Raw genomic sequence first — 20,711 nt, forward strand, 5'->3', positions numbered from 1 at the left:
ACAATCCTGTGAAAATTTGAGCTCAATCGATCGTTGAAGTAGCGAGATAATAATTAAAGAAAAAAACAGTGTGACATGAAGTTGTGTGCTTTCAGATGCTTGATTTCAAGACCTCATATTCAAAATCTGAGGTCTCGAAATCAAATTTGTGTAAAATTACATCTTTCTCGAAAACTACGTCACTTCAGAAAGAGCCATTTCTCACAATGTTTTTTACTATCAACCACTCCCCATTACTCGTTACCAAGTAAAGTTTTGTGCTAATAATTATTTTGAGTAACTACCAATAGTATCCACTGCCTTTAAACAACTTTCTGCTCACCAAAATCAAGTAAGAATCCAGTTACATATGGAATGTATAGTGGTATCATGTATTTTGATTTGTAACCTAGTAGACCAAATTGTTTTGAGCTTAGCTACTTTTTTGTGCTTAATTAGCTCCATGAAATAAGCCCAGCCCCTCTTGCCAGCTACAATGAATTCTAGCAGTGTGTTTTCCGTCGCTAGGCTTCAACAGCAGCCGTCGATTTCACAAAGAGTTAGGACTCGTCTTATCTCGAGTTAGGACGAGTAACTCGTCATAACTTCGGATTAATCTTAAGGTCTGCATGCTACAGTGCAGGGTTGGGACTCGTCCTATGTCCTAAGACTAGTCTTCAGTTAGGAAGAATTTTGTGAAATCAACGACAGTGTATTTACCTTTTATGCTCTATTAATCATGTAAATGTTTTGATTGTACTTTTTAGCTGTCCTTGTAGTGTCAATCATCTGAATACAATTGGCTGGTACATTTCTACCGCTAAAAAACAGGGCCACATTTGATACGGCTGCTCAAACACAAAAACTAGTTTAGCACACCAACTTTAAGCCTACAAGAGTATGGTTACCATTTCATGTAACCCATTTGGGACTGGTATCCTGCTTATTTGCTGAGCAAAAATAAGGTATTAAGCAATATTTCTTGCTTGCGCTGCTTTATGAACTTGGGGCCTGTGCCAAACTCCATAGAGCAGCATAAAAGCAGAAAAAATAGCTAAGCACAATAAATTATGCTTACTGCTTCCCAAGAATTACCTACTAAAATACAATTTTCATTAAAAAACAATTACAAGAAGCGTAATTCTGTTTACGGTTCATTATCTGTTTAGCCGATAGGAAAATTCATTGAACACTTTATCTTCTTTTAAGACCTCAAACAACTGAACTTCATACTTTCCAATGCTTCATTTTAAGACCTTAAAAATAGGGATGGTTAATTTTAAGACTTTTTAGTTCTTTTATGATTCACAGAAACCCTGATAAACGTGACTCGAGTCTCATAAGCAGGTTATATGAGCTTCCATGTGTAATGTAATATTTAATATGATTTTGAAACTAAGAACCATGACTGAAATTAAAAACTGTGTGTGCAATCAGCCAGGCTGACATATCCTGCTATTTATTAACCACTAAATACATGACTACAGCTCGCAAGACTCCTCCAATTAGTTGACAACATTGGTCAGCTACCTTTAGGTATTCAGCATAGAGTTATATATAAGAACTAGAGAGCACACTTGCCTATATACGCGCCCCGGCATGCGCCCAGGCGGCCATTTTCTAAGTTGACAAAACAGCTATCTCACAGCGTGTGTTGGTGCGGCCATTTTGTAAGTTGAACAAACAGCATCGCGTGAGCGTTCAATAAAAAAAACCTTTAATGTGTATTTCATATTCAACGCGCTTGCAGAATGACGCGCTTGTCATCTTGCGGTCCCGTGGCGTTTGTGCACGAAGCATCACTCGTGCGCCCTCTAGTTCTTATAAATAACTCTATGGTATTCAGTAGTAGTCGGGCCTTGCACAGCAATTTTGTCTCTGGTGGTAAGAGGCACCCCTATGTAATGTATGAGGAGGAAGTACTGAGTATACAGTGCTAACACACATCGGTGTATGGGTCAAAAACCAAAATTATTATTATTATTATCAAAATATTTTTTAAGCCCATTGGATTCAAGCATAGCTAGACTCGTCGCTACTTGCAATTAACGCCCCACACACCAACAGAATTGCATTTGTATTCAGAGGATCAACCATATGATGCCAATCTTTTGAAAAATAAAACCCATGTGATGCTGTCACTGCACGCTGCGAGACTCCTCATAGGCTGTCAAATTTTTCACTTGTGCCCTCCCAGTGTTAAATGTATATATATCTGACAACAATAACATTTCTTAGAAACTGTTGCCTTTGTATGCAGAATTTTAGGCCTGGCACTACAAGGTCATGACCTCTGTTGCCCCTGGTCATTACGTTGTTGCCCCTGGTCATGACCTTGGTGCCCCTTTAGAAGCCCTCTTACAGCGTTACTTCATACAACTATAACATTTCTTAGAAACTGTTGCCATTGTGTGCAGAATGTTAGGCCTGAACTACATGGAGGCCATGGCATCTGTTGCCCCTGGTCTTGGCCTTGGTGCCCCTTCAGAAGTTTCACATAGACTTTATGATTTTTCAATGGAACTGCCCTTTGAAAATGAAAGTGGTCTTGCCCTCTCAAAGATGAAATTCCGGGCATGTTGTTTGCACAATTTAAAGCCTGGCACCTCAAGGAGTTCCTGGCCTCTGTTGCCCCTGGTCCTGGCCTTGGTGCCCCTTCAGAAGTTTCCCGGCATCAGACTTTTTCCAAGTGTTCTTGGAAAAAAGTCATTGCCCACTCGAAGATAAATATCCAGGCCTGCAATTTTAGGTTTATATAACATTATATAAAACCTAGCTGTTATCCAACATTGTCTGGCTGTTTTCCTTTGTTCTTTTTCAAGGATCCCATTGAGCAACTGTTAAATAATATTTCTTTTTCACTGAAAGGACATTGCAAATCTAAGCACATCATGCAGGGTTGTCCACAATTTTTGAAGTAGCAGGTGAAAATGAAAAACAAATTATTGAAAAAAGATTTCCAGAAAACAACTGGGGGAAAAAAAGAGAAAATTAGAAGAAAAGCTACCACAACAATGGACCGAATAGCCGGCGAAATCGACGAAAAGGAACATAAAAGCCATTACAGGAATCAACTTTCATATCAAGGCTCTATTTATACCTTTACAGGTTTCCACTCTCATTATAATATAATCACTGAAACCGACGAATAGCCGGCGAAATCGCCGCCAGCTGGCGCTTCTGGACAACGCTGTCATGTCATGTCTGTTTTTTAATATTTTATTTTATGATAAAAAAAGTCATCAACATGAAAAGGGATATTATGCCATTACAGGAATCAACTTTCATATCACTAACTACATTTATACCTTTACAACTTTCCACTCTCATTAAAATATAATCACTGAAACCGAAATTCCAAATTGGCCATTTGTTAAAGGCCAAATTAAATAGTATTTTATTACAGTGGCCAGAATGGCCTTTAAATGAATAAAATAAGAAAGCTTGAGGGCAGGTGCTAAAATGTCAATAAGAAATGAGTTGGACAGTACAGACTTTAAAGGTAGCAGGCCTGATACTTCACAGAAACAAAGAAGGGAGATTGCCTCCATGCCCCCTTTGTGCCCTTGAAATGCTCCAGTAGAAATTTACAATTTCCTCAGGGTGCCCTTTGCAGAGGAGAAAATGCCTTGGTGCCCTTTCAAAAAACGGAGCATACAGGACTTTGGTAGGTTCATAGAATGTTTTTTTGTCGATGTAATGCACAAATACAATAAAAGTCACAAGTGAAAATTTCAGATATGACTCATACATGAACTGTTTTCTCAGTTTCAAATGTTTTTGGGTGACAAATTACCCAAGCTACATTATTTCAAATGGAATCCTTTATCAAAATAGTTTTATAGCACCATTAGACTTGACTCAAGTCCCAATCCCATGCCATCCCCAGGAAACTACTGTTTTGTGATGCTCTGCATTCCAAAACCTGTTCCGCATGCGGGACAGGGACTTGACGATGTCGCAGTCGCCTGATATGTAAATGTATTCACTTATGAATATGTAACATTGTTACGTGATACGTTTTGACCAATCAAACGCACCCAAAATGAAGACTAGTTCATTTGTCATTTGTGGGTTAAGTACTTAGTTGATGATTGAAATAATTTTTTTTAATAACCAATTAATTATAAAAAAGAAAGCACTAAATGTTCATTTGAATTTAAGTAACATGTTGTAACATACATTGGGGTCATTTTTTTTCTTAAAATTTGAATTTTGGGAAGTGCAATAAAACGACTTATGACACCGACACCCCCTTGCCTGCTAATGAGTTTACCCGCCCCACGCGCGTGCCGCGTATAGACGCGTGCCTTACAACGTCTTCTACTGTGATGTCACAGAGTATAATGAATATTTTACCGGCGGGCAGCGCTTCCACGCTCCCATTGGTTTTGTACATCTCCCCATTTGGGGAGATTTTCCTATAACAACGTGCAGAGTAAGAAACGACATCGTCAAGTCCCATTCTCGGGACCACATTTTGACGGCGAGCGCGCACTGTACTGTGTATGCTACGTGTTGTTATAGTAAGTTTGGGAATATGCTTAGGGACCTCTCACACGAGAATGGGACTTGAATCAAGTCTATAGCACCATCAGCTGCAGTGCTTCTCACCAACTAAGTTTGTAAGTTTGTATGGTCATTATTTTTTGGAGTATTTCCCAAACTAATGTATGACCAGTCTTGTGCCTTCCTTTGATCAAAAAAAAATAAAAACCAAACAATGCCAGACAACAACAAAAAGCAAAAATAGTTTGTGCCTCTTTAAAAAAAAAAAAAATAGTTAGTGCCTAAATGTATTTCGTCTCATTACTCATTGCTGACAAACATGGCTGTATTCAAAATGAAGATAACACAAAATAAAAACTAATGGGTCTCTTGATAGTAAGGCTTCAAATAATTATAAGATCTGTTTTATGTCTGCAGTCAACAATTCACGCACATGCTAAAAATGTATTTTCACTACAAAACCAAACAAATTAGAATAGTGACAATGCTACTAGTCTCCAACCACATAGGCCTGTGTATAGTAAGCAAAGATCACAAATAGACGCACGTACATAATGATTTGTATTCAGATAACAACAATGGAGGTGTGACTGTCTACATGTATTTATTATGTATGAAATACAATACACGAGAGTGGATTGTACCCCAAGTTTTGTCAGTTTGCTGACAGAAACAATATCGGCCATTTGCATTGACGTCAGGCCATACAAGGCTTTCACCCTGGATACGGACTGCGTACTACGCGCTGCGTTTAAGGCAGTCAAGTCCTATGGTACACAAAGCTATGCTACAAACACATGCTACAGACACATACTATGTCACGAGTCGAGTGTCGGTGTTGTTCGCCTGACATGAAACAAATGTAGATTGTAAATTTACACTCATGTCCAAGTGTTATTGTGATCATTTTTTTATCATTTTTTTGTACATATGTATTGTCAAAAATAGTTGCTGATGAATGCATGTGTAAACAAAATAAATCTTGTCTTGTTTTCTAAAAGATTTAAGATATTTTATAATGGAACAAGCGTAGAATGTAAAACAACACTCATGTCCAAATGTTATTATTGTGATGTCCTTTGTGCTTACTGTATTGTCAACAATAGAAAGCTAATAAATGCACATGCGTAAACAAAATAAATCCTGTCTTGTTTTCTCAAAAAGATATGAGATTTTTTTAATTTTTTGTTTAAGTAAACAAGCACGGCTACACTAACATTAAGTGTTCAAACAACAATATTTTCAGATAATATTGGTGAACATTAATGGCAAACTTATGTATGTCAACATAAATGTCTGCCCTTTTCTGGCAGGTCAAAATATGACTGCTGTTTAATCACGGAATTCCGGTTGTTAGTGGGGCAAATGGGGAAATATCTCAGGGGTCGAAATTAAGTGTATTGTCATGGTAGTCAGCAGGGCTAGTAACCAATAATTTTTAGTAGCCCTGATGAGATTTTGGTAGCCCGAAAGACACATTATGTCTCACGTCACGGCTCAAACTTTACAATACACCATAGCACAGTTCTTTGTTATTTGTAATGATGATTTTTGCTTTGTTTTTCCACTAGCCCGTCGGGCTATCAAACTGGAAAAATCAGTAGCCCGGCTGTAAATCTGGTAGTCCCGGGCTAGCGGGCTAGTGGCAATTTCGACCCCTGTATCTGTGGGTAATTTTTGTGCCTTTGATGATACAAACGTGGAATTTGGCCGGTCAGAAGTGACACAACCGGAGCTGCTGAGCCAGGGGTCAGAGAAAATGTTGTTTAACAATTTTCTTTTAAGCAGAAATAAGCAGGATACCAGTCGCAAATGGTACTTGTGATGGTAGTTTGGCTGGTAACCTTATTCTGGTAAGCACAATCTTGGTATGCTTAGCAGGTAGGGATCACCAAGGGGGATGAAACTTTTTTGTTTAAAAACTCAAGTTGAAACCAACAAGGGAAACTGACAGGGTAAAATTTCTCTTTTTTTTAAATGATTTGGAGTTGAACAAAGAAAAAATTACTGGCAGTTTTATCATCTTACTGGATAACAAAATTAAAAAGTCTGATCACACAGAAGGCCCTTTATTAGTGTACATAATATTGGTTTCCTTAAACTTGACCTCTGGGTCATAAAACACTAACTAGGAAGTAACACTTAACTCTACACCAGTGCATTACATTCGGTATGTGTCTAAAAATTATATTGTGCGTTACGTACAGTGAATGGAATGCACAAAGCACTGATGTCAATAGAGTTTGTTGAATACAAAATCTGCAAAATAGTTACTCTAAATTTTTACTAAGTCTGTTGTTCATTTCGGTGTCTAAAAAGTTAACAAGTCTAATGTGGCTGTGCAGAAAATCACATTTTCGTTCAGTTCTTTTAGTTGTTATAGTTTACAAATTGAAATTTTAAAATAGAGCAAAGGAAATTTTGCATTGTCTTGAAATCACTGCAGCTGTGTGCCCTTCTACGTTGTACAGATGGTCATTGTCGATTGTTCAGTTTGATTCACAGAAGTATTCAATAATTGTTTGGATTGGTATGGCACAGTCAATATTATCATACAATGATGGCATCAAGGTTGGCCAACTGTAGGTGGGTCGAGACTGCTCCACCCAACAGCACAAAACCAACGACTCACTAATCACAATTCTCATTTAAAAAAGGCAGTGAGGACACTATTGGTAATTACTGAAAATAATTCTTAGCATAAAAACTTACTTGGTATCAAGCAATGGAGAGCTGTTGATAGTATAAAACATTGCGAGAAACGGCTCCCTCTAAAGTAACATAGTTATCGAGAAAGAAGTAATTTTCCACGAATTTGATTTCGAGACCTTAGAATTAGGTTTTGAGGTCCTGAAATCATGCATCTGAAAGCACACAACTTCGTGTGACAACGGTGTTTTTTCTTTCATTATTATCTCGCAACTTCAACGACCAATTGAGCTCATTCACAGGTTCGTTATTTTATGCGTATGTTGAGATACACCAAGTGAAAAGACTGGTCTTTGACAATTACCAATAGTGTCCAGTGTCTTTAAGTTATTATACTGGATTGGTAGAGCTAACAAAATAGTCCAAGGCAGTGTTCTTGCTTCCTTTGATCAAATACAAGACATAACAAACCTGTGAAAATTAGGGCAGTGAGTCAGGAATAAACAGTGAAAAACTAAGCTCAATTTTCTGCAGCTGGTTCAAAGAAGTATTGACAGAATAATTATTTGAATTGGTATGACACAGTCAATATTATGATACAATGTGGGCTATTATAAAGGTTGGCTAACTAAAGGTGGGACGAGCCAGCTCCACCCAAAAGCACAAAACCAACAACTCAATAATCACAATTCTCACTGCATAAACACAATATTCACTGACACTGAGAAACATGGGTGCAATGTACCCCAAAAAAACAAAAAAGCACATCCATAACAAAACAATGAACAGCCCAGCCTGGTTTGTTGTTAACCAAACATTAAAGTTATTATGAAGGGTTGGTGGAGCGGTGGAGCTGACAAAAATTTTTTTAGACGCAGACGGTGTTCTCGTTTTGAATGATCAAGTACAATGAATAACAAACCTGTGAAACATTGTGCTTCGAGTCAGGAAAATACCATAGTTTTGTTCTTTTGGTTGGTAAGCAGTTTGAAAAAGTTAAGCTACTTATATTGTCACAACAAACAATCGACAACCAGAATTCATAGCTAGTTGCATGGCTAATTAAAACAATGACAGCGCTGAATTGCCCTTCTATTATACACGTTCTGTAGTCTGGTAGTTCCCTTGAACTTTCATGGTTTATTAGCAACCTGCACATTAGTTTGCAAATTGCACATTTGAGCTCAAAGAAGTTGCAGTTATTTGAAATTAACATTTGTCGTCATTTGATTAAAGTCACCTGGAAATGTTTTTTTTTTTTTCAAACATAAGAGTATATGCTTGCGAACAATAAAACAATTTTTTTAGTAATTGTTTGTCACGATTTATATGTTTAAAAAATATAAAAAGTTGTTTGGGGGGCTGACTCCGCCTACCCCTTTTGTGACGTCAATCGAGGCAGACTTTGCCTGCAATGCGTATAGTAAACACACGTGCAAAGTACATGTACGTCCAAGTCGTGAGTTGGTACATTTCAAAAAGTGTTTACCTGGTCGGCATTGCCGGAAAAAAACAAACTCACGACTTGGTCCATACATGTACTTTGCAATTGTGTTTACTCTACGCATTACAGGCAAAGTCTGCCTCGATTGACGTCACGAACAGCGCCCTCTCGGGTCGGGGTCTTCTCTTAAATTTGTAAATAACATAAGAACTGATTTTTTAAAACCTTAGTTAACTGTTTATTCACATTCAACTCATCAAAACACATATATTAGTGACAAAAGCTTTATTTTGAAAAAATACCACTTCCAGGTGACTTTAACATCAATGCACAGAGGTTTGTTGAACCATAGAGCAACCTTTGCAGATCCCCTGATCATTAGATCATGGTACATCTGGAATTACACCCAGGCAACAAAGGACTTACTTTGCCCCTCGTCTTGACATTGGTGCTCATTCAAAAGATTCAAATTGACTTTAATATTTTCCAATGCCCTTTGCAAAATGAAAACGGCCTATCAAAGATGAAGTTCCGGGCCTGTCATGGAGTTCAATTATGTGATTTGGAAACTGGACAATAGACCTTTCTATTGTTGATAAACAAACCATGCTGATTGGCATGGCAGCCACAAATGATTCTGGTTGGCATGGCAGCCAAATTTCACAAAAGTGTTAAACAGATCATGTGTCAAATTTTTATAATTTTTCAAACTCTCACTTTAAACAAAAAATACATCCCATGATTTTGTTGCTTCGATTCCAACAACTTCCACACTGTTTTTTTAAGGCAGTGTCCGAAAATAGGTGGCTACAGCTACGGCTACAGCTAGATTTCTGCGTAATCATGCGTTAAGGTGTAGGATGTCCTTCGCAACACAACAGCTGTAGCCGTAGCTGTAGATGCCAACTCAGACCTTGGTTGAAAAAAGGTCCGGCTGTAGAAAGGTAAGTCTACAAAATCTTTAAACACAATCTTGGAGAGGACTTAAAGTCTGACCACATCATAATAGACCCACATGTTAGCTCTAGGGGTCTCATGACCACAACCTTCCCTCACATGGCTGCTGGCAGGGTGACCTCCCAGTGATTCATATGACCTGAAATCAACGCTGGTGCCAGCCTCCTCTTTGGAGAGAACAAAGGCCCCAATTGAATATCAATACCATTCATTATTTCAGCAGTCAGAGCACTGTCTGAAGTTCAAGAACACATTGTTTGGAAATGGGAACAATTGATTCAGCGAAAACCCACTGCCATTTAGAGATATATGGTGCAGAGAACGATTTAGTCCAGTAATTATGCATAGCAAAAAAAATTTAGACTGAATTTATTTTGTGAATAATGGATCCCTATATGACAGTAGCAAATTGTGATTTTTGAGTAGCAACTGATACATTTGTGTAGCATTTTGCTCTGCTATACTAGGAGGAATTGCTTACAGTGATGGCCACTATTAGGTTTTGGTAAATTTGTCTGTATACACCCAACCAAACAATATTATAGTGACCACTATATCAAAAAGACTAATTAGGAGGTCACTTTGTAAAACAGCTGATTTGTTTGACAAAGATGCATTGTAGGCCTGCATGACATTAAAATATTTTAATTTAGTGTTTACCAGAAAAAGGTTACCATTTGTGACTGGTACCCTTCTCAATTTTGCACAGCAGAATTTTTCTTTTTTAAGCAACAATAAACAAACAAACAAACGAACAAACACCCCAAAAAAAAACAAACAAACAAACAAACAAACAAACAATAATGGTTAAACAGCTTAATAAAATTGAGCCCTGCTCTGTCTTTTAATTATTAATTGGGGAGGAAATTATTATCGAAAATTCTTCATTTCTTAGGGTCTTAGAAACAAGACTTATTTCCCAGTAAAATGACTAAAGACTGGTCATCACATACAGTCAAAGCTCAAGTACCGATGAAATCATTTTTCCCTGCATGGTTGATGATTGGGGAAAGCCTACTGAATATCAAATCCCCAAGTCAGGAGTCTTGAGTCAACACCAGTCACCATTGAACGTGGATGATGAAGATGAAGATGAGTCAAGTCTATCTCCATGGTCTGAGGTAGTCACATTTGCCTAGAGGTGTTAAAGGCACTGGACACTATTGGTGATTACTCAAAATAATTGGTAGCATCAAAACTTACTTGGTAACAAGTAATGGGGAGAGGTTGATAATATAAACAATTGTGAGAAACGGCTCCCTCTGAAGTGAAGTAGTTTTCGAGAAAGAAGTAATTTTCCACATTTTGATTTCGAGACCTCAGAATAAGATTTTGAGAAGATAAGAAATCAAGCATCTGAAAGCACACAATTTTGTGTGACACGGGTGTTTTTTCTTTCATTATTATCTCGCAACTTCAGGGACCAACTGAGCTCAAATTTTCACAGGTTTGTTACTTTATGCATATGTTGAGATACAGCAAGTGAGAAGACTGGTCTTTGACATTTACCAATAGTGTCCAGTGTCTCTAACCACAACCAAGGCATCATCAGTGCTGGCTAATAAATTTATAGACCAAGTGAGGAGTACATACGAGAAAGGGGCCGTGCTGGTTTTGTTTTGGGCTAAGTTCTGGCGTAACAGTGGGACAAATTTTGGCACTGCAAGACAATTTAAAATTTGACAAAGAAAGCAAAAACGACAAAATAGAAATTTTCACTGCAAGGTTTTTATCGGTGTAAAATTTCAAGCAAATCAACTCCTCTGCCCCCCCCCTTACTTAACCAAAGAGATCCCCCCCCCCAATACGCCCACGACCCTAGAAATAGATCTTCAAGAAGGAGTTTGTCAGCTAATGATGATTGTACATGATGTAGATGTATTTGAATTTCCACGAAAACTTGAAGATTTTACCAGCATGTGGTGATTTATTTAATGTAGACAGTAGACCTACATCATGTACACAAAAACCACATTGGTCAGAAAAAAAGGTATCTACTTCCTGTTTCAATTTTTAAGTAGTTCTCCTTGAGAAATTGTGGTCAGACAATGGTATGTTTGTTTGTTCTGCTCATGCTGGGGTTTCAGTCAGTTCAAAACATTTTGTTTTGTTATAGTCTGTGTATAGTCTGTGCATGGGTTGTGTACATTTTACTTTTTTTCGGTTTTCTACATAAATTTGTTTCATTAAAAACAATTTTTGTATGTTTTTATACAAACAATTTCAACCCTGGGCCCAATTTCAGTAAGCTGTTTTTACTAGTAAAACAATGGAAAGCATTATTCATTCAATTTTTTAAAATTATTATTTGTTTATAATAATGCTCAAAAATGGCCCATTTTGAGCCAGCTCGTAAACAATTGCAAGTTACATATTGCCACCTGGCATTGCAAAGTCTCCAAATGGGGCCCTTTGGTGACAACAATGCTAAAATTTGTCTTTTTTTCTTCCGAGGTCATATAAAAAATCATAAAAACTGCTATATTCTTGTACATGTACGTACCATGTATCATGGGCCCAGTTTCATGGCGCTGCTTACATTACATTACAACAGAGTTCTGTGCTGTTTGCCCATGTCAAGGCCCGCTTCCCTAAGAACATCAATCTGTGCTAAGCATGGTCCACAAGTTTCAGCCCAGATTATTTTCTTATTCTCCCAAGAGTATCCCCAATAATAAAATCCTCCAGGGGCAGCATTGTGTACTTTGAAGGTGTAATTTGGAGGTCACAAGCACGACCTTAGAGAATAGCTCAAGGAAACTCCGACTCAACTATACAGGTAGGATGAATTGAAACCAAGGCAGTGGACACTATTGGTTACTACACAAAATAGTTGTTTAGCATAAAAACTTACTTGATAAAGAGCAATGGGGAGTTATTGATAGTATAACAAATTGTGAGAAACGGCTCCCTCTGAAGTAACATAGTTTTTTGAGACAGAGATTATTTCTCAATCAAATATTAAAATACCTCTAGCCGGAAGCCTTTTTTAGGCATCTGAAAGCACAAACATTTTTGCAACAATGGTGTTTTTTGTTATATTCTCTTGCAACTTTGATGACCAATTGAGCCCCAATTTTCCTAAAATGTGTTATTTTATGCATTGGGATACACCCAACCCGAGTGAAAATACTAGTCTCTGACAATTACCAAAGGGGTCCATGCCTGTAAGTATTCCCCCAATATATCAACAGGTGGCCCATAGTACACTCTGTCATCTTAAGGTTCACTTTCATCTTTTAGTAAACAGACACCACTCTGAAGACAATGTTTAAGGCTATGACCTCAAGGTCCCCCCAGTGCTGACCAGAAACTTCCCTTGCTACCTCTTGTCCAGCATTCCAGGAAAATGATGTCACTAATCTGTTATTTCTGTGTGTTATCATTTCTAAACCAAGACTTTCCCCTCCACCAAAACCCTTTTAAAAACATCTCCCCCCTTTCCACTGTTGGCTTGGACTGAGTCCTTTGACTTTCCTGTATATTTTTAGTACAAGAGACTTGCCTCTTCCATTCATGAGATAGGTAAAGCACCCCTGGAACAATTGTACTAAGTCTCCTGATGTAATAAGATCTGACCTATACTTTGTTTCAAGTGTTAAGTTCCTGACATTGTCACCTAGACCACACTCAACTCAACACATAAGTTCAGGATCTCCAGTTAACCAAAGACACTAGAGCCAGTAAACTCACACGACCCTGCTAGCCTAACGGTCTTGTGTTTTTCAATTGAATAATATAGACTAACTCCTACCGGTACCTCATTGTCTAATATCTATGTGAAACAAATCTGATATAATCTCTAAATTCTCTTGAGTATCAAAGTACGCTTACACAAAAGTCACATGAGATACATTTATCAAGATGTTCTCTTAGAGCTTGTTCAACTCGTTTTGATTCTGGTGCTGATTTCACAAAGCAATAAAATTCATCGCAAGACAAATTGTCAGTATTACCATAGTGATTTGTATTGTGACATCACACTGTAAAACTTATTAGCAAGAGGACCGATATGCAGTGTAGCCCGGTGTGGCGGTTTAAACATTCCGTGTGTTCAGTTTTCCGAATGACCGAATACGGTAACATTACGTCATGCAACGCCTGCGCACAGCAAGCGCAAGTAGTCAATTTTATAGTTAGTGCCGTACTGAGTCCCCGAAAACTGAACACGGCGGAAGACTCAAACCGCCACACCGGTTCATACTTCCTACGAATGCGAATGCGATACGAATGTTGACCTCACAAATTCGCAACGAATAATTCGCAGCAGTTTAACTTTGCCCAACTCACTTGCGAATATCGCTGCGAAAGGAGGGTTGTGACGCCAAAATTCGCTTCGCATTCAAATTCGCTTCGCATTCAAATTCGCTTCGCATTCACATTCACATTCGCAGGAAGTATGAAACGGGCTTTAAGATAAACTACTGTGCAATCGACCTCTGGTCTTATAAAAATAAATTCTGGTCTAGTAACATTTTGAGCTACCAAGTACAACCTTTTACCGCCAAATTCAATCCCTGTACTTTTGTTTGCAAATCCTCTTATTCTCTGCGTTACACAAATCTTTCGTGATTTTGGAAGCAAATGCTACATTATGTATCATAGAGCAAGGTCCTTTCAATATGCAATTACGTGAACCTTTGATACTGATAGAGCAACCACATTGCCAAGGCCTCCAGAGCACACAGTACTGAACATACCAGGTTTTTGCAGCATCCTACCTCTAACCATCAGTGGTCCACTGGCCAAATGCAAGTTCAAACATCTCTATGCCCCCTGATCATTGCCTTGGTGCCCTTGAAATGCTCTGACAGTAGAAATTTACGATTTACTCATAAGATGCCCTTTAAAGCCATTGGACCCTTTCGGTACAGAAAAAGAAAACATTTCACAGATTTACAAATAACTTACAGGGTTCTCTTGAAATGTTACTCCATGAAATGCTTTACTTTTTGAGAAAACAGTAAAACAATATCAATTCTCGATATTAAGAATTACAGATTTATTTTAAACACATGTCATGACACGGCGAAACCGTGGGGATACAAGGGTGGGTTTTCCCGGTATTTTCTCCCGACTCTGATGACCGATTGAGCCTAAATTTTCACAGGTTTGTTGTTTTATATAGAAGTTGTGATACACAAAGTGTGGGGCCTTGGACAATACTGTTTACCGAAAGGGTCCAATGGCTTTAAGTACCTAGGAGAAACAGCCTTGGTGCCCTCCTTTGCCCTTTAAAAAACGAAGCATACAGGCCTGGTACCTGCACATGGTACTATATGAATAACATAGTAGGCAATAGGCCATGAATGATGCACTCTTTGAATGCACACTATGTAGGGGTTAACTGTTACATTCGGAGTCCTTCTCAATCCAATAAAGCCATTATCTTCGCCCAATGCAGATCCCTACAGTTATTATTCCACCTCCTCCCTGAATAGTGCATGTCTTTAGATGAATATAACATAAGGACCAACTCCATCAATATCTAAACCACTGGTGGTCATAATGTATGCAAATCTTATTTGATTACATCCTTCATGGACACTGTGGGTAAACACATGTTGCAAAGGGAACAAAAAAAAACCAAACAAAGAGACTGCCTGCCTACATGTGTTAATAGTGCTCCATTGATCAACAGTGTTTAGGGAAGGAGCATGAAACCATGTGAAAGTCACATATGTGCATTTGTTTTCTTGCAATTATAATGCTTGTTGGACCATGTGGAGCTATGGTTGGACACAAAGGGGGTTAAAGGCTCAAGAGCTTCCACCATTAAAAGGATGATGTATGAAGGAAGTTTCTTCTTCCAATCCATATCTTTACAATTCTTTCCCATTATATGTAACCAAAGGTCTGATATGTACATCTATGCATCCGTTGCCCTGGTCTTGGCCTTGCTGCCCCTTCAAAAGTTTCACATAGACTTTAAGATTCTCCAATGGCAATGCCCTTAAGGAAGACAGCCTTGCCCTTTCTAAGATGAAATTCCAGGCCAGTAACATCGATTGAACCTTCTTGTGTAACTTGCTGGTGGAAAATGAATGATGAACGACAGAAAGGCCATGCATCATAACTTTTATGCTTCAGAACTTGAGTACCGTGCCAAGTAGACTGTTTGGATTCCAACCACAACTTCTGTCTTTCTTTTTGTTATGACATTGAAAAACAAATAGTAAATTAACAGCCTGGGATTTCGTTCTTGGAAGGGCAAGGTCATTTTCATTTTGCAAAGGGCGATTCCAGTGGAAAATGTAACGTCTATATGAAACTTTTGAAGGGGCACCGCGGCCAAGACGAGGGGCAATATGGCTTAAGTCATGGTTTTCGTGTAATTCCAGGCCAGAATACCAAGTGAACATTGACCCTGTGCCCAATTTCATTAAGCGTTTACAGGCAAAAAATCTTGTTAAGTACTAAAAACTCTTACTTAGCAAAAATAAGCTACTGGCAGCCAAAATACAATACAATTACCATTGCTGCGACTGGTTAACCCACTCATTTCTTAGCAAACTGGTTACCAGCCAAAAGCCCATAAAGTTAACGTTGTTGGGAGTACCAGGTAGTGGGTAGTGCCCCACTCATTTCTTGCTTAAGAGCAACTAAATTTTCTAAGCAGAATTTTCGGCTCATTGGGCCCTGGTCTTTACTGCAAGAGCCAGTACCCGAGGAAGCCATGGCAGTTTGGCTGAGCTATATTGTGTACATATTTCATGGAACCATTTAGTTACTTCCTGTGTGTATACAAAGTATCGTGGATTCCTGATAAAACCAAACAAACATCACTGGACAACAAACATTTTGATAATACTATCAGATTTCTACCTCCATGATCAGCACTAAGGCCAGGCCTAAATTAAAATATGTAGGTTTCAATCAACAATGGACCAACACCAAAGTAACACCTGTGTTGTTTAAAAACGTTATAAAACCAGATTGCAAATCAATCACCAGTGTTTGGTTTTTCACTCTACAGGCTTGAAACTACATCATGGAGGCCATGGTCTTTGTTGCCCCTGGTCTTGGCCTTGGTGCCCCTTCAAAAGTTTCCCATTGACTTTATGATTTTCTAATGGAAGAGTTTTTTTGTAAAATGAAAATGGCCTAGCCCTCTCGAAGATAAAAACCCAGGGTTGACTCTATACCCATCCCAACACTGGATAAACAAACATACAACATGTAGGGCCTATACAGTACAAGTAATTCTCATTGCAAAGAGTTGTATGAAAAAGAACACACTTTTGTTGAATGTTTATTGTACTTCTTTTAAAACAATAAACAAACAACATTCTCAGTGTAAATTAGAAAAAAGAATGAAAAGGGCTGAATGTTTATTGCATTACAATAAACAATCATACAAACATGGAGTCATCTTGAGTTCTCATTGCAAACAAAATGAAAAAGAACACACTTTTGTTGAATGTTTATTGTATTTTTTTTTAAAACAATAAACAAGCATACAACACTTATGAAAAAGAACACACTTTTGTTGCAAGGTGCGTACCTGTATGTAAGATGATAATAAGCCTATTTATGCAGTTACTAGGGAATAGGGATTTACCTAAAGCCTGTGAATGTTTTTTAATGCAATTACAAACTGCATGATAGAGCTCAGTCCGAGATAGAGTTCAGTCCAATTATGGCGCATGGTGACCTGCTCTATGTCCCCTGCCAACCGAATAATCTCCATTACACGCTAGGGTAGGGGGAAGAGTAAGGTTCGGGTTAAAAATAGGAGAATACTATCCAGTAGTGTCGGAATGTGTAGGAGTGCAAAACTGCGCGTAAGATTTGAAGACAATTTATTGCTTTCCAGTAATGTTTTCCCATTGCCTTTCTTGGGTGCTCCGTTGTGATGGAGCAAATATTATTAAAGGAACACGTTGCCTTGGATCGGTCGAGTTGGTCTTTGAAAAGCGTTCTGTAACCGTTTGTTATAAAAATGCATATGAGTAGAAAGATGTTGTAAAAGTAGAATACAATGATCTACACAAATGTACCTCGAAATTGCGTGGTTTTCTTTTCACCTCATCGACTAACGCGGTCGGCCATTTGTGGACGACCATGTTAGTTCACGACGAACAAGGAAAACTGTGCAATTTTGAGTGATACTTGTGTGGATCATTATAATGCTACTTTTAAAACATCTTTCTAACCCATGCATTTCATAACAAACAGTTTCAGACGCTATTTATAGACCAACTCGTCCGATCCAAGGCAACGTGTTCCTTTTAACCCTAACTGTTACAAAATAAAGCCATGAACCATGTGGGTGATTGGCTGTGTTTGTTTATTAGGGGGGGGGGTGGCTAGTATGGGGAAGTTGAGAAGGGTGGAGGTAAGAAGGCGGGAGATAGAGCCAATTTAACCTTGGATTATGGAGGAAGGAAATTTCGTTCCTCCATGCTTGGTTTCAGTATTACGAAGCAAACACATCCTTATGATTCTGATGAAGTCTTCTGGCAGTGATCCAGTGTGTCTGGCAATGTGGCAAATTTGGTGAACGTTACAAGATCATGTCACGCCAGGCATGTGCTGTACTATACATTCTTCTACGTAATATACACAGGTATGAAATGAAAGATTAGTGCAGCACATGGCAATGCAGGCCTGTATGCTTTGTTTTTGAAAGGGCAAGGGCACAAAGGCATTTTTCCTTGGTAAAGGGCACCCTATGAGAAAATTGTAAATTTCTACTGAGCATTTGAAGGCCACCAAGGCAATGACTTGGCATTTAGGATTGCATGCGTGGAAAATGTTATGGTGTCTGTTACAGTCAGCATAATAAACTATACTTAGAAATAAACATAAATGCAATACTTAGAAATAAACACAGTGGCCTAAAAAAAACAAAAAACTTCCCAATAAATTTACAAACAACCACTGTTGGTGCCATTTGTCTCATTATTTTGTTTAAGGCCTATTTCCTTGTGTTGTGAGAGTATACTGCAACTAACCTCCCTTACTTGTTTTACACACGGAGGCCTATACAAAACATGACAAGTTCAAATAACAGGATGGCTATTAGGAAACGAGAGGAAATGTTCAGATTTTAGATTGGAAGGAAAAACCCAAATGAAGAAAAGGAAAAGATTCAGTCCGCTATCATCTCCACAATATATAGCGGAACGAACCTCATGTAGGAGAAGGGCAGAGCTATGGTGGGATTTGAACCAGGGTAAACAGAAGTGGAAGGCTGGGGCAGCGTGTCATGGCCGAGAGGTCTAGTTTAGCACACCAAATTCAAGTTGTGAGGACCAAGTCACAACAACATGGGTTTGACATTGAATCTCAGTCCCGGCATGAGCAAGACACTTCTAGATAACAGTTGTTGTTCCTGGACGTTTATAATAATATCTTAAACTTGTTGACTTTGCCCAGTAATGAAGAAAATGTAGAAGTGACACTGTGGAAGAAACAGCTGAGCCAGCTTTTTTTATTATAGGAATATCGCTGACCACAACTGTCACTTTCCCAAAAACAAAACAAAACATTCTATGTCTGAATCGATACAGATCACACATAAAATTTAGTTGTCCCAAAAAACTGGACGAAAAAAACCCATTCTGCTCAATCATAATTCTGCTCAATGTTGACCCAGTAACTGAAATTCCAACTCTTATCAATAACCACACAACTGTCATTTGGCTATATCATAATACTATATGTACGACGATTGTCTGAATTATTGAATTGAAAATATCATAATATCCAGATCTTCCAGTTCCATTTATCATTTTAATAGTCTATCATTCCTCTAGAAATAACACAATAAACACAGCCAGCTGTTGCAGCAGCAGCATGCATCATCGGGCCATCTAAGCTGTCTTTACATTATATTTGTACAAAAGATACATAATTTTTATGAAAACATTTGTTTGCACAATTTCTTACCTATCTATTCCTTTGTGATGGAAAACCGAAGAGCTTGCACCACCAGATCATACGGAATGAATACTTGCGTCTGGAGTCAAGAATCTGACAGGAAGTCTCACAAAATTGACGATTTTCTTTGTCTGACGAGAGTGGTCGAGAGCGCAGCGCGGAATACTTGTGGTTAGAACAGCGAGTTTATGTTGTTATTAATAAACAACCTCTAGCAGCCTGCGCGTGAATCTATGATCCGAAAACGGGATGTGAAAAAAAGGTAAACACAATGTACAGTGTGCTGTGGTATATGAGTAATGGTTTTTCTGCATACATACAGTACCATGCGATATGGCGCGCTTACGACTGCAGTGTGCTGTTTTGTGCATAAGTGATGTACTTTGGGGTTAAACCACTTATCTAATTGAAAGGTTGTTAGTTTTTCTTTTGTGATATGTTTTTGTACGTTTGACAATAATGTTTCTATCAAATAGTACAAAGTTTACAATAACTTAAAGAATTAAAACAGATTGTATTGTTTAAATTGTTCATTAATTCACTTGACTTGTATTTGTAGGTGCTGATAAATTAATATTCCCCCTGGTTTTTAAATGGTATGGCTCATTGTATGTGGATTGCGACACAGCCTCAGAGCTACGTGCGTTGGTTTGTTTGGGTTCGTATGCAAATAAGCCACACGGATTGCCCGTGTTGTTTATTACCTTGGTTTCTGAAAACTGTCTTTTTGCGATTTTGTGTGAGCGTTTTTCCTCATATAAGTTAAAGAGGGAATCACATTTTGAGACCTGTCTAGGAAATCATGGATGAAGGAATCGATGAGCAAACTCACTTTAAATTTAACCTTATTTTATAATAATTGCGATAATGAAAATAAATATCCACAAGTCTAACGTTGCCTTGGAAACTTACAATTTTATTAACATGAAAAAACGTATTTCCATTACTTATTTTACTCATTTCTCACAAACTACAGCACCTCAGCAACTAATTTTTTAAGGTACGCCTTCTACTATCATTATCTTCAAACGTGTAAATTTAATGTAAATCGGTGGGCATTGTGTTTTGTGTTACTTCACTTATCATATTTATGGGTAGGTAGACACGTACAGTCATGACAATAGGCCTACAGCATGACTTTCTTTCTCCTTTTTTGTTTTGCTGCCCCTTTAACGCTTCCGTACCACTGACCTCCTAACCATCCGTTGGCTTTACCGCACATAAAATCCAAACTGGGCTATTCCAGGAAGAATCAGTAAACACGGGTCCAGTTCACAACACGGTCCCC

General features: G+C 38.2%; 2 protein-coding genes across 2 annotated transcripts in view; one reads left to right on the forward strand and one right to left on the reverse strand.

Annotated features, from left to right (window-relative positions):
- The window catches only part of LOC139938263 (protein yippee-like 2), a 39,994-nt gene extending 20,235 nt beyond the window's left edge, over positions 1–19,759 (reverse strand). Inside the window, exon 1 of the mRNA XM_071933677.1 lies at positions 19,433–19,759. The gene's annotated coding sequence lies outside the window, so the exon portion shown is untranslated. The remainder of the gene's footprint in view (positions 1–19,432) is intronic.
- The window catches only part of LOC139938154 (uncharacterized), a 313,018-nt gene that overhangs the window by 256,164 nt on the left and 36,143 nt on the right, over positions 1–20,711 (forward strand). The window lies entirely within an intron of this gene.

Source organism: Asterias amurensis, chromosome 6 (assembly GCF_032118995.1).
Source record: "Asterias amurensis chromosome 6, ASM3211899v1".
NCBI lineage: Eukaryota > Metazoa > Echinodermata > Asteroidea > Forcipulatida > Asteriidae > Asterias > Asterias amurensis.